The following is a 13,513-nucleotide window of genomic DNA, read 5'->3' as shown; positions in this document are numbered from 1 at the left end:
TTTGGGAGCAGAATGTTGATTAAAGGAAGGGCTCGAGACTCAGTGTACCCACACATTTGGGATCATACCATATGTGGTCAATAAGAAGACGCACCACTAAGACAGAAAACAATGGGCAACCAAGTAAACTATGATGCTCCATCAGTTGTGAGATATATCCTAATTTCAGAAGTGTGGAAATGTGCAAAAAGAATTCTCAGCATTGGTAAAACATGCTACTTCATCTTCTCATCACTCAGTCCTACCCCCCCACCATCATCCTCAGGGATGACGGCTCCCCAAAAGTGCCAGTTCCATTGATCTGCCTTGTGCCTGGCTGTCTGTTCTGGAGAGGAAAGTGGTTATCAATACACTAGCCCTATTCTTGGCCAAAAAATGTCAAACTTGCTTCAGTCTGTACTGATTTCCCTCACCGTCTAGTGCACAGAGGGCACTCCGCTCCTTCCCCGGTCCCTTAAAGCCTCAGCTTGGGAGCGTCATGCCATTTTCAGTTGGGCTCCATCTCTTCTGTCTTGTGTTCCATGAGTTTTCTTTTTTGTGTTACCCTTTTGTTAGGGTGGATCATGTTCTCAAATAGATTCCTGAGAAAAGTGTACAGGAAGTTAGTTTTTTTGGATTTTCATTTCTAAAAATGTCGTTATTCTACTCTCTCACTTGATTGATGATTTGGCTAAGTATAGAATTCCAGGTTGGAAATCATTTTCCTTAAGAATTTGAGGATATTCTTCTGTTGCTTCTAGTATTCAGTACTGTTGTTAAGAAAGCTGAAGCCCTTCTGCTTCCTGGTTCTTTGGATGGAAATCTTTATTTTCTACTCTGAAGGATTTTAGAACCTTGTTCTTGATGGCAGTGTTCTGAATTTTCAGAGGGATGTGCTTTGATTTTTTCTTCATTGTGTGGGGTAGCTGCTGGGTTCTTTGAATCTGGAAACTCATCTCCTTTGTTGTGGGAATTTTCCAGAATTACTTTATTGATTTCCTTCTCTCTAATTTCTCAGTTCTCATTTTCTTAAACTTCTGTTATTCAGATGTGGAATTTCTGGTTTCTTATATTCCCTCTCCTATATTCCTTGTGATTGTGTTATTTTTTACACTTCAGAAAATTCCTTGAACTTCATCTTCTGACCCTTCTATTTCTACTCTCATTCCCCCCCCAAATATCCTGCCCAATTAAAAACATAAAAACTTATGTTTTTTCTGTCACTACAGATTAGTTGCATTCCCACTGTTTTACAGAAATGGATTCATGCAATATGTTCTCCTTTTTATCTGATTTCTTTCACTCAGTGTAATTATTTTAAGATTCATCCATGTTGTATCAATAGTTCATTCCTTTTAATTTCTGAGTAATATATCTTTGCATAGATAGCACTACAATTTATTTTTCATTCAGTGCTGAACATGTGGGTTTCCAATATTTGGCTGTTAAAAATGAAGCTGCTATGAACATCCATGCACAAGTCTTTTGTAAGGCCATAGGCTTTTATTTCTTTTGAGTAAAAACCTCTGAGTGTAATGGATGAATAGATGTATGTATAAGTTTTGAAGACAGCCAGAACCACCAATTTTAACATCTTTCCACCTTTGCTGTATTGTTCTATCTACCTATTGTCTCCTTACATATATATATATGTATGTATGTGTGTTTATTTGTATATATATATAAATGTATGTATGCATGTGTGTCTTCTCAACATTTGATATGTATACATGTCTTCTGAACATCTGAGAGCAGGTTAAACACATCATGATCCTTGAACATGCAGTACTTCCTTGCACATTTCCTACAAACAAGGATATTCACTTATGTAATCACCTAAAGTGTAGTTATCAAGTCCAAGCGCATCTTGTCTTGGGCATGCATGTCTTTTTTTGCCCCAGGAATTTACAGTCTCCTCTTCCTGAAAAAAGTGACTCCTCTTCCCTAAAAAGCTGTTTCCCCATGGCCGCAGGTACTGGGTATGTTCTTTTTCTTGATTCAGAACTTGCCCTGTTAATGCAGTCCTTTAAGTGTTTTCTGCAGCTTTGAGAAGGATGTTTCTGTCCATTTTTGCTGATTGTTTAATGTTTCTTTGGAGGGATGGGGCCATAGTTCCTCACTCCACCACCTTTATCCACATGGATTTTTGCATGTCAAACCAGCCTTGATTTCTAGGGATAAATTTCACTTGATCATGATGTATAGTCCTTTTTGTATGTTATTGAATTGTGTTTGCTGAAATTTTGGGTACAATTTTTGCATTTTTGTTTATGGTAGTTATTGGCTTGTGGTTTTCGTTTCTTGTGATATCTTTGTCTGGCTTTGGTGTTAGAATAACGCTAGTCCTGTAGGTTGAAAAGTATTCCCTTCTCTTCAGGTCTAGCCCTTTTTAAGTATTTTGTGCTGTCTGACTCAAAAAGCCTCTTTTTTTTGTTGTTTGTTTGTTTGTTTGTTTTTCTGTCAGCCCAGCCGCCTCTCGGTTCTGCCTGGGCAAAAACTCCTAATACCTTTATCTCTTATTCCAGGTTTATCTGAGCTGGGGGCTTATTTTCAGTAGTCAGAATTTGCTAATTCTGCCATTGGAGCTTGGTTGAGCTAAGCTCTTGTGGCTAGTAAAGTCAGTTTCCTCTCCCTTCGGGGAATCAGGCTGCCATGCCCATGGGGGAGGGAGGCCAGCCTCTGTGGCTGGGAGGACTTACAGTTCTTTGTGGGAGTGCAGCTGGTCCAACTTGTCCAGACTGGTGTACAGTGAGTGTCTGGTCACTGATGTGGCCCCAGGAGTTATTTTGTGCTATTCTGGGTATTTACTAGCTGCTCTGGAGGAGGAACTAAATTCCACACCTCACTAAGCCACCATCTTGTCTTTTTCCTCAACTTCATTTTTTAAAGTTATCTTTTTTTGGATATAGGATTCTTAGTTGACAATATTCTTCTTCCTGCATTTTGCCTATATTGCCACACTACCTTCTGGCCTGCATTGTTTCTGAGGAGGAGTCGGCTGTTAGTCTTAATGTGGCTCTCTTGTTCCTGGTAAGTAATTTTTCTCTTGCTTCTTTGAAAATTTTCTCTTTATGTCTTTATTTTCTCTTTACATTTTGACTGTGATACATCTGAGTGTGGATCTCTTCACATTTATTCTACTTGGAGTTCCTTGAGGCTCTTCGATGTATAGATTAATGTTTCTCATCACAGTTGAGAAATATCCAGCCATTATTTCTTTGACTATTTTCTCTGTCTCTTTCTTTTGCTTCTAGTACTTCTGTTAGATATATTTTGCTGAGCATAATGGTGTTCCATATATCACTGAGCCTCTGTTCATTTTTCTTCATTTCTTGCACCTCTTTTATTCAGACTGAATAATCTCTATTAGTTTATCTTCTACTCATTGACTTTTTTTTCCCTGCCAACCCTTAGCTATTGTGGAGCCCCTCTAAGGATTTTTTTTCTGCTTGATTATTGTAATTTTGAACTCTAGAATTTCTATTCAGTTATTTAAAATAAAATAATCTCTGTCTCTTTCCTGATATTCTCTGTATGATCAGTTATAATTATCATGCCTTCCTTTAATTCTTTAAATATTTTTTTTGTTGTTTCCTTGAGCATACTTATATTAGCTGCTTTGAAGACTTTGTCTGCTAAGTCCAATATCTGGGCCCCCTCAAAGACAGGTGTTTCCTGATCACCCCCTCCCCCCATTTATTGTTCACACCTTCCTGTTTCTTTGCATGTATCATATTGTTTTGAAAGCTGGGCATCTTAGATAATTTGTTGTCACATGTTGTAACAACTCTGGATAGTGACTCCCTTGTCCCCTGAGCCAGGACTTATTTTTACTGTTTAGTTGGTCATTCACTTTTTGTTTAATTAATTACCTGGACTAATTCTGAAAAATTTAATATCCCCATGATTTGTAGCCTCTGATAACCTTGCTTAGGTTTTTTCCCTTGGTTTTTATCTCTTTTTTTTTTGCATGGCCAGGCACTGGAAATCAAACCCGAGTCTCTGGCATGACAAGCGAGAATTCTGCCACTGAGCTACCATCACACCACCCCCTTGGTTTTTATCTTTTAGCCTGAACTTCCTAGGAAATTTTCTTGGATTAGCATAAGCTACTTATTGGTCAAAATTTATGCTTATGCCCTTTTTCTAGTTAGGTTTTCACATTTTATCTTGGATTTGTTTGTGGCTTGGTGTTTGTTTTCAGATTAGTGGTATTTGCAATTTCGTCCTGCATCAGGGACATATAAGTGGGAAATTCCCTCTTTGGTCACTCTTAAGAGAGTGCAGCCTTGGGCATGTGCATAGTCTCCAGGAACACTAAGGGTGAGTGTGATTTTAAGACTGGCTTCCTAGAGTAATTGTAGTTTATTGTTCAGCCAGTGATTTTTGAGAGATTATACTTAAATACCTTACCCTTTGCTGATGGATCCATGTAGCAAAATGCTTTCAATTCTAAGCCACATCTGACCCTTTTTGCCCCTGAATGGGTGCAGCCTAGCACAAGTGTGCAGCCATCTGAATAACCAGGGATGATTGTGATCCCAGGAGGGTCCTTTCTGACTTTTTCCCTGGTTCTGTATTTAAACTTCCAGCTGGTCTGTCGTTTTGTGTGCTGCTATTAGTTGCGCAGAGCTCCTAACCCCCTTTAACTGCTGGCCAACAAGATTTCCGTTGTTTTCAACAATGCCCTTGGATATGATCTTCTCCATGTTCTGTTCAAAATAAAAAGTCAGTCTCCTCAGGCATAGCTGTGGAGCTTCCAGTCCTTATGGCCTCTTTCCTCTTAAGCAAAACCTCTGTGTCAGTGTACCAAAGCTGGGGATAGGGACAGAAGCTCATATCTCTAGTAGTGACACCACCACTCTGTGAGTGGCCATCAGTGGCAGGATGGTCACCTCTGGTCTTGCCAGCTTGCACCTCCATGTGTGGAGCTTCACCCTAAAAGCAGTTTGGGTGGGAGGGGCAATCAGCCTTGGTGTTTTTGGCCAGACAAGCCCAGGCCAGAGTTCATCCCTCAGTATCTTAGTTTCTGCAAGATGGTGCTGGAAATGGGGTAATGAGAGACCCTAGTGGCCTACCTGGGATTTACACCAGAATCTGGTGGAAATTGAAAGTCTATATTTGTTGGTTGCACAGTCCAGAGTGGAGGTTCCATAGTATGAAATTGGGAGTGTATTAGGGGTAGGTCATAGATCAAGTGCCACAAACTCTTTCTCATTTGCAGGGTATTTTATAAATGTTTCTCCATTTGCTGTGTGTGCTTAGCACAATTTTCCAGGGACTTTAAATGGTTACTCTTTAAATACTTTTCACCAGTTAAATGGTTGTTTTGTTGGGAAGGGATTCCCCCGATCTCCTCACACAGCTGTTCCAGAAGTTCCATCCCTCTATTAGTTCTTATTAATGACACTCAAATCTAAATAGACATTGTATTTGCAGAAAAGTTGCAAGGGTTGTACAGGGATTTTCTATACATCTCTTACCCAGTTTCCTCTGATTACTGTGGTATATTTGTCACAACAAAGGAACCAACATTGGTAAATTACTAACTAAACTCTGTTCTTTAACAAGATTACATTGGTTTTCCCCTAATACCCTTCTTCTCTTCCAGGGTCCCATCCAGGCTCATGCATCATGTTTAGTTGCCATGTCTTCTTAACTTCTGTTCTATGATAGTTGCTCACGCTTTGCTTATTTCTGATGACCTTGGTAGTTTTCAGAAGTACTGATTAGGTATTTTACAGAATGTTCCTCAATTTGGGTTTGTGTGATATTTTCCCCATGGTTAGATTGAGTATGGGTTTTGAGGAGGAAGATTACAGTTGTGATGCTCCATTCTCATTGTATCAAGGGTGCTTGCTATCAACACGGCCTCTCACTGATGATGTTTCCTGTGGTCACCCGGCTGAAGTGGTATCTGCAAGTTTCTCCACTGTACAATCACTACCCCCTCTCCTCTCCACACTGTTCTTTGGAAGGATGTCACCAAGCTCAGCCCAAACTCAAGGGCGAGAAATAAAGCTCCACCTTCTTGGGGGAGGAATGTCTATATAAATTATTTGAAATTCTTCATTATGGGAGATTTGTCTTGTCTTCCCCCTTTATTATTTATTCGATCATTTATGTGATTGATCTCATGGTTACTTATTTTGTAATTTGGGTTATAATCCAATATTAGTTTGTTTTGTTCAAATTGTTCCAGCTTTGGCCATTGGGAACTCTTTTAGGTTGGCTTCCATATCCCTGTGACAGGCCTCCATTGGTTTGCTTTTTGAGCTTTTCCTTATGTTCTGGAGTGTAAGATGCAGCAGGCTTATCTCATATATTCCCTGCCCCTGCCCTAGAATCAGCCATATGTCTAAAGGCCCCTCTTCCTTTTATTGGAAAATAATATTAGAACCAATATCTAAATGTTTGAATGTTTGATACTATTAAATTTTTTTTTTTTTTGCTTTTTGGTGAAGCTAAAAATGATTGCAGTTTAATTGGGAAAGATACCTTAGCTGATCTTTCATTCAACAAATAAGTTTTGAATGCCAAGTTCCGTGCTTAGGGTCATGTTTTTAGTTATTTCAGATTGTTTATACATTTAGAAAGTATTCTCTGGTGCTGGTTTCGGCAGCACATATACTAAAATTGAAACAATACAGAGAAGATTAGCATGGCCCCTGTGCAAGGATGACACGGAAATTCGTGAAGTGTTCCATATTAAAGAAAAAAAACAACTAAAAAAGAAAAAGTATTCTCTGTATCATTTTATACAGAATAATTAGAAATTCATTCACAATTTAATGTTATTTTAGTAAAGGATTAAAATTTAATTGGAGATAGATTTTTTTTGTTGGTCTAAAATCAGTCCCTTTGCTTTATAAACCTTTCATTTCACTGCTGATTTTATAAACAAATACTTTTTTTGGGATCAGTTGAGATATATTGATTTGAGTCACTAAATGCTCATCAAATAATTTTCAAAATTTTATATAGAACGTTTCTAATATGTACAAAGATAGAATATTATAATGAATCCCTATGAACCCATCATCTGGCTTCAGCTGAACTCATGACTAATCTTATTTCATGTAAACCCTGCTTTTTCTTTTCTAGAGTACAGAATTGGTTTTGAACTTGAGATAGTTATCACCACTTTTTTTGTGACTCAGACATGCATAATGGAAGAAGCTTAAATAAATTCTAAGGAACATTTAACAGTTGACCTTTTTAAGAGCAAGTGAGTGACTGATTGTCATCCCACTTCAGAAGATGAATGATTCACGCCCCAGTCTATTAGAAGTTTTTGGGTAGAATAACACCAAGAACATTTGTAACATGTGAGATTTGGGAAAAATGGAGATTCACTCGTTTGGGTCCTAGAATCCAGATTTCACTCTTCTTGAATAGCAGGGGCGTGCTTGTCATGAAAGCGTGTTGCTCACACTGGGATTGTCAGGCTTTCAGGAGCAAAAGATGTCAGATATTTTTCTGTTTGGTGTGCATTGTTTCTCAGGTTAGGCACTCCAGCCTGATAGCCAGAATTTCTTGTGGAAGTTTCAGCAGAAGTTTTCTGCTGAAACTTCCCTATCTGGTTTAGGCCACAGTAACTGAGTATTGTTCATAGACATGGAGTGAGAATTTGAAACTTGTAGACTATAGGATGAAACTTGTGGATTCATTGATTTACCAAATATTTCCTGAGCACCTGCTATGGGCCAGGTCCTATGCTTAAGGACCCAGTGGTGAACAGAACAAATGGAGCCTGCAATGTGGGGCTTGCAGAAATGGACAGTGACCATGAATCACAATCTTGCTAAGTGTTATAAAGGGAAAGAAAAGAGTGCTAAAAAGTATTAGAGCTCTAATTTTGTCTGGGGTGTCAGGAAAGATTCTCTGTGGAAGTGACATTCAACTAAGACTGAAGGATAAATAGGAGTTAATGAGGCACAGTGTGTGTGTATGTTTGTGGGCGTGGGTGTGAGTGTGGTGGGTGTTTTAGTTTGCAAGCTGTTGGAATACAATATACCATAAATGGAATGGCTTTTAAAAAGAGAATTTAGTAAGTTTCAAGTTTACAGTTCTAAGGTTGTGAAAATGTCCAAGTTAAGGCAGGGCTATAAAAATGTCCAAACTAAGGCATCCAAGGAAAGATACTGTTCTAGTTTGCAAGCTGCCAGAATGCAATATAGAAAAAAATGAAATGGCTTTTAGAAAGCAGAATTTAATAAGTTGCTGGTTTACAGTTCTAAGGCCAAGAAAATGTTCCAATTCAGACAAGTTTATAGAAATGTCCAACCTGAGGCATCCAGGGGAAGATACCTTGATTCAAGAAGGCCGATGATGTTCAGGGTTTCTCTCTCAAGTGGAAGGGCACATGGCAAACATGGGCAGGGTTTCTTTCTCATCTGGAAAGGCATGTAGTGAACACAGCATCATCTGCTCGCTTCTCTCCTGGCTTCCTGTTTCATGAGGCTCCCCTGGAGGCATTTTCCTTCTTCATCTCCAAAGGTCACTGGCTGGTGGACATTCTGCTTCTCATGGCTATGTTGTTCTACTCTCTCCAAATATCTCACATTCTCCAAAATGTTTCCTCTTTTATAGGATTCAAGTAAATTAATCAGAACCCACCCGAATGGGTGGAGACACACCTCCAACTAATCCAGTTTAACAACCACTCTTGAATGAGTCACATCTCCAGGGAGATGATCTAATTACAATTTCAAATATACAGTACTGAATAGGGATTAGAAGAAATGGCTGCCTTTAAAAAATGGGATTAGGATTAAAACATGGCTTTTCTAGGGTACATACATCCTTTCAAACTGGCACAGATAAATTAGCTCAAGAAGGCCTGTGATGTTTGGGGTTTCTTTCTCAGCTGGAATGGTACATGGCAATGTCTGCTAGTTTTCTCTCCAGGTTTCTTTAATGGCTTCCCTAGGGGTGTTTTCCTTCTACATCTCCAGATTTCTCTGGCTACGTGGGCTCTGGTGGCCCCGAAGCTTTTTCTAAAATGGCTCCCTCTTAAAGGGCTCCAGTAAGCAACCCTACCTTGAATGGGTAGAGACACATCTCCATGGAAACCATCTAATCAAAAGTTACCATCCACAGTTGGATGGGTCACATCTTCATGGAAACAATAAAAAAGATCCCACCCAGTAATATTGAATGAGGATTAAAGAACTTGGCTTTTCTGGGGTTCATGACAACTTCAGACCAGCACAGTGGGAGTTTGGTTGCCCCAGTCCATGGGAGCAGTACCCACAAAGGCTCTTCAGTGGGAATGGGGTGAAACGTCCCAGGACCCAGAATGGGCACTCTACCTGGAATGTGGTCAGAGGTAGGTGGGCTCCAGAACATGCTTAGTTCCATGTGCCGTGTGAAGAAACCTAGATTTTATTCTGAATGCAGGGGCAACCACCAAAGGGTACCAGACAGGGCCATGCAGAGCTGGCTTTACAGTTCTAAAGGCTTTCTCAGGCTGCCATGTGAAGAATGTGTTGGTAGGGTGTCGGGACTGAAAGTAGGAAGATCAGTTTGGGAGGCTACTGCAAAGTCTGGGAGAGAAATTTTGTGGCTTGTTGTTAGAGAATAATGAATAGATTTGAGATCTAATTCAGACTTGTAGAGTAGTGGCTTTCAAAGTTTTGAGGCTGTGACCTACAGAAAGAAATGTATTGTACCTCATGGACCCAGTATACAAATGTGTATCTATGTATACATGTCCGAAGCAAAAATTTCATAAAATAGTACCTTTATTACAGGCAAGGCACACTGATGTATTTGATGCATGTCAGGCCATGCTATTAAAAATGCTGGTCATGACCATTTGAATTGCCTTCATAGTTCACTAATGGGTTATGACCTACAGTTTGAAAAATATGCCTTAGACACCACTATCTAATCATTTTTCCCCACTGTGTCTGACACAAGATGAACCTGAGGCCCAACTAGGAGCTCAGTATCTCTGGAGAATTCTTTGTATGCCTTCTGTTTAAGGTGGCAGAACATGTTATGGGACTTGATGAACCCATCATAAAGAATCTGGATCTTCACCTTGAATGCAGTGGGAAATCTCCAAAATTCTTAAAGTAGATAATGTTCTTTGCAAAAGGGAACCCTAATGGCGTGAAAGAAAGAGCCCTATGACAGGAAGACTAAAATATAAGTAACTTCTTTAGGTTTTCTTTTTTATTCTTTTTTATAGCAGGGGTTGCCAATTTTTTTCCATAAAGGACTGGGTAGTAAAAATTTTAGGTTTTGGGTGCCCTTTGGTTTCTGTCACAACTAAGAACTCTGCCATTGTAGTGTGAAAGCAGCCATAGACTCTGTAAACAAATGGGTATGGTAATGTTTCAATAAGATTTTATTTACAGAAACAGGTGGTGGGCTGGTTTTGGCTTGAGGCTGAGGCAGGTTGGCTTTGGCCTGAGGCTATGGCTTGCTGACTTCTGCTCTAAGGAGTGGAGGAGAGTGACCTGTAGGAACAGTAAGAAAGCAGAAGGACACACTGAGAGGTCAGTGTGCTGTGGGGATAGTGTTTTTCCCACCTTATCCTCTCAGTGGGAGAATTGCAGTGGCACTTGGGTAGGGCTGAGGGCAGCAAAAAAAATGCATTCTGACACGCAGAAGTTTTGCATTTGAAGGAGCCTGGGATTCAGAAGTAGTTGGAATTAAGGTCCTAACTTAGAAATGTCCAGACTTCTGGCCTGAGATTCAGCCACAGACAGAATGAAATATGTAAATTGAATGCTCAGCTCAGTTCCTCAGTGCTGCTAAATTGAAGTTGGACTTGATACCATGCCAGGGATTAATTAACACAGCCCTTCTGGGCAGAGAGCCTTGCTGTAGGGGCCACGCATCAGTAATTATGGCCTTTGTGGTGGAAGGAGGTGGTTTGAGATGGCTTCTTAGGGCTGCTTTTCCTCTCTCTAGGAATTCTTGGAACACACATCTGATACAGTTAGAAGCAAATGGTTAGCCTAAGAAGGTGCCTGAAATGGGTACGTGACACAGAGGGGCAATAGAGGATGATTATAAACTCACTCCTGTTGAGCTTAACAATTAAACAAGCTTCTAATCTGCAACAGATATGGGGAAGGCAGAAGGATGGACCCTGAAGTTTGGCCCCTCTGTGCTCCTAGTCTGCCTTTTGCCCTGTCCTTCTGCTTTGTTAATGGAAATCCTGCTTACCTTCTCAGGACCAAGTCCTGAATCTTCTCTGTGGAGCTCGAATCCTCCAGTCAGAAGGCATTTCCCCTCTTGTGGATTCCCTCAGCTCAGTGTATGTTGGAGAGCTCAGGGCAACTTATAGGTATTGAGTAGTGAACCAGTCTGCCTCCTGGAGTAGATTAGAAAATCTTAGAGTGCATGATCTGTGGTTTAGCCATCCTTGGATTCCAGCTTTTATCTCTGTATGTAAAGAAGAGTCAGCAAGGGGTTTTGAAAAGGGCATAAACTTTGGAGGTGGTTTTGCCAATTACTTCTTTTATAACTGTGAGCAAGTTATTTGACTTATCTGAGTCTCAAATTTCTCATCTGTAAAATGGGCCTAATAAAATAAGTGTTAGGTTTGTTCTGAGGATTACAGATAAAATACATGACTTGGTTAGCCATTGTATTGTTGGTGACTTTGTCATTTTTGATTTGATAAAGCATCTCTTCCCCAGGATCTAGGGAGTGTGGGAGATCCAGCTGAGTTTCTTGGGTAAACTCTGAGGGTTTTGCCCTGCATTTGCTTTCACTGAGTTGAACACACTATTGATGATCAGATACAGTATTATTTTCTGTACCTCTAAACATTAGAATCACCTGGGGAGCTTTCCAGTATCTCAGTGCTCAGAGTATACTCCACATCAATGACATCAGAATCTTTTGAGGTTGGACACTGTATGCACGTATGCATTTCTTTATTTATGGTGGTTTTAAAAACTCCTCAGGTGATAATAATGTGCAGCCAAATTGAGAACCTATACACTGTAAGAAATACCGCTGCCAATGAAATGATGACTCGAAGCTTCCTTCTAATTTTGAATTTTTATGTTAATATGTTTACAGAGCCCTTGCATTTGTTACCACAGCTCCTGAAAAGTGCCTGAAAAGGCCAAAGGGCCTCTGGTGGCAGTGCTCTGCCAGCTCACAGACACCACTGCTGGGTAATGGCCAAGATTTCCCCTGCCCAGGCTGGTCTTGTAGCCCAGAGACTCCCCAGTTTCAATGGTCAGGCAGAGGGGATGGACAGGGCAAAGGAAGGGACTGTGGACACGAAAAGGAGGGTCTAACAGCAAGTCTTCCCTGTAGCTGCTGCTTAGCTTTGGTCCTGGAGAAGCAGAGAGTAGCCAAGCTGGGTGGTTGTAGGGCACCCTTGATTGACTCGTGATATTGATCTTGATTGCAGAGGTGATAAAATGTAAAACTGTGTGCATTTTGGAATCAATGAAGTATGGTCAGTGATGGAATACATGACAGATCTGCTTACAAGGAGATGGTTGCTGGTGGCTCTTGGCTTTTCTTCCTTGACATCTCGGAAACAGATGCCCAGGCTTGTGTTTGACTCTGGTGTATAAAGAAAAATTCACAGCTCAAGGAATTCCTTACCACCTTCCCGAATAGTACTAGATTGAATGACTCCCTTGTGAGACATTTTTCAGCTGTCCAGCTTGCTCCTGCTTTGGTTAAGAGCTCAGCTTCCTGTATCAGTTTATGGTTTCAAATCCAGCCTTCAGCGTATGTTAGCTAGATGACTCCTTAATTTCCCTAAGCCCCAGTTTTCTCACTTGTCAAATGGGAGTAATAGTCACTACTTCAGAGGATTGTTGTGAGGATGGAGTAAGGTACTGCAAGTAAAGTGCTTAGTCTGTGGTCAGCATGTAGGAAACAGCCAGCAAAGAGCAATGATTGCTTTTCTTAATGCTGTTGGTCTGGTGGTAGTTGGGCATTGTTTGTCTCTCTGTATGTTCCACATTTTGGCCAGGTCTGAGGACACTGAGAAGGAAGGTGTCCTAACTGCCTGGGAGGAGGTGATGCTTTCCTGGGGTCTTCGTGTAATTGTGTTCCCTGTGTTGAGTCTCTGTGGGATGACCACTTCGTAGCCACTTCCTTATAATGATGTGATGTGGGTTCTCTTTGGTTATTTTAGTCTGTTCTCTTATTTAACATAAGTTACCCCACATGTGACTCTAAAGAAAGCCTTTTAAGCAACCACACATGCTCAATTTCTGAAGAGTTTATTTTTAAACCAGAAACAACATTAAAAGCTGGATTCCCAGGCAGCCTACAGACATCTTCAGTCACTAATGCCAGTGAATTATAGTAAGAAGTAGAATGGTGTACTAACTGCCACCAATCTGTATTTATAAATTGGTCCAAGAGGAAACGGCATCGTGAGTCCCAGCCTGAAATTCTGATAATATATTTTCCCAGCAGCAATAGCTTATTCTGAAGCCGTGCTGAAGGAAAGGGGTAGATTCTCTTGGGTAAAGTGCCCTCAACTTTTAAAGAGTTGTTAGCAGAGATCAGTCTTCCTTGCTCATGGAATGTAGAA

At 40.4% G+C, this 13,513-nt stretch overlaps 1 protein-coding gene and 1 non-coding gene across 2 annotated transcripts in view; both read left to right on the top strand.

Moving 5' to 3' along the window:
• Nucleotides 1-13,513, top strand: part of CDYL2 (chromodomain Y like 2) — a 182,852-nt gene that overhangs the window by 74,132 nt on the left and 95,207 nt on the right. The window lies entirely within an intron of this gene.
• LOC143660508 (U6 spliceosomal RNA) lies at nucleotides 6,586-6,692 on the top strand. The gene has a single exon (XR_013164103.1). It is a non-coding gene; the product is annotated as a U6 spliceosomal RNA (small nuclear RNA).

Source organism: Tamandua tetradactyla, chromosome 16, assembly GCF_023851605.1.
Source record: "Tamandua tetradactyla isolate mTamTet1 chromosome 16, mTamTet1.pri, whole genome shotgun sequence".
Lineage (NCBI taxonomy): Eukaryota > Metazoa > Chordata > Mammalia > Pilosa > Myrmecophagidae > Tamandua > Tamandua tetradactyla.
This window is presented reverse-complemented; position numbering and strand designations above follow the sequence as displayed.